The sequence below is a fragment of the Pteropus alecto genome, unplaced genomic scaffold (genome assembly GCF_000325575.1).
Source record: "Pteropus alecto unplaced genomic scaffold, ASM32557v1 scaffold182, whole genome shotgun sequence".
Classification (NCBI taxonomy): Eukaryota; Metazoa; Chordata; class Mammalia; order Chiroptera; family Pteropodidae; genus Pteropus; species Pteropus alecto.
In genome coordinates this window covers 4258311-4259811 of record NW_006433946.1, presented here as the reverse complement: position 1 = coordinate 4259811, position 1501 = coordinate 4258311, and positions in this window count along the sequence as shown.

Genomic DNA, 1501 nt, shown 5'->3' with positions numbered 1-1501 from the left:
GTAATCCTCTCTCCTTATAGAGTGCCCCATGAATATGTGCAGTAGCAAAGGCATACCTGCTGTCTGTATAGATGTTAACTGTCTTCTCCTTACCCCATCAGAGCACTTGGGTCACAGTGATGAGTTCGGTTCGCTGAGCTGATGTTCCGTGGCTCGGGGCCTGAGCCCAGATGACAGTCCCTCTGGTAACTACTGCCGCCCCAGCATACCTGACTCCTTCTGCGACAAAGGTGCTTCTATCGGCATACAGTGTGGCATCCGCTTGTGGCCACGGGACGTCAGTCAGGTCTGGCCTGAGGCAGGTGATGCTATCCAAAAGCTCGAGACAATCATGTGATGGCTGTTGAGGGTCATCATCAGGCAAAAGGGTGGCTGGGTTAAGAATAGAGGTTTTCAAGAATTGTACTTGTAGGGGGTTAAGGAGAAGAACCTGGTATTGAGTGGTCCATGCATTTGAAATCCAATGATCAGGGGGGCTGCGGAGCATGGTTTCCACCACATGGGGGCTATAATCTGGATAGTCTGCCCTAAAGTCAACTTCAGTGCTTCTTAGGTGAGGATGGCCTTGGCAGCAATGGCCTGCAAGCAATTAGGCCACCCTGCTGCAAAACAGTCCAGTCTTTTGGAGAGTTATGCAATGGGGTCTCTTCCAGGGTCCTAGTGTCTGGGTGAGGACCCCTTTCGCTATGCCTCTAGTCTCAGTCACAAAATGAGTGGGACCTTTTCCTTGGGCCCTGGCCCTTTTCCGGGCACACGTTCTTCCAATGTCCTTTCTTCTTACAGTATGCACATTGGTCCTTCTCTAAGTTACTCCGACCCCGTTCTGCCTTTCCCTCGGGGCGTTGGCTTGGCCCTCAGCCCTGGCCCGGTCCCAGTCCCAGCCAGGCGGGCCCCATGACTTATCCTGTCCAACAAACATAACCTTCTGGACATCATCCCTGTTGTTGAACACTTTCTGGGCAATCTCGAGAAGCTTAGATATGTTCTCTCCCTCAAATCCTTCTGGTTTTTGTAATTTCTTTCTGATATCTAGGGCCGACTGACTAACAAAGGCTAGATTAATGGCTCGCCGATTATTTGGGTCCTCCGGGTCAATGGGAGTATACAGTCTATAAGATTCTAGTAACCTCTCTAAAAATGCTGCCAGTGACTCATCTTTAGTCTGAATAATTTCACTTACTTTGGATAAATTAACTGGTTGGCGAGCCACTGCCCAGAAGCCTTGGAGTAACAACTGGCGATACCTCAGGAGAGCCTCCTTACCTTGATCTGTGTTGGGATTCCAGTCGGGTTGGGTGCTGGGAAATATAAGTTGTACCCGTGCGGGGTCAGTGGTGGGCTGCCCAGTGGGGTCCGAGACCCCCCTTGCAGCTTCCCTTAGAATGCGTTCCTTCTCCTCTGTAGTGAACAAAACCTGTGAGAGCTGCTGGCAATTATCCCACATGGCTTGGTGGGTGAAGAAGATGGATTCTAAAAGGGAGGTCAAGCCTTGGGGTTTTTC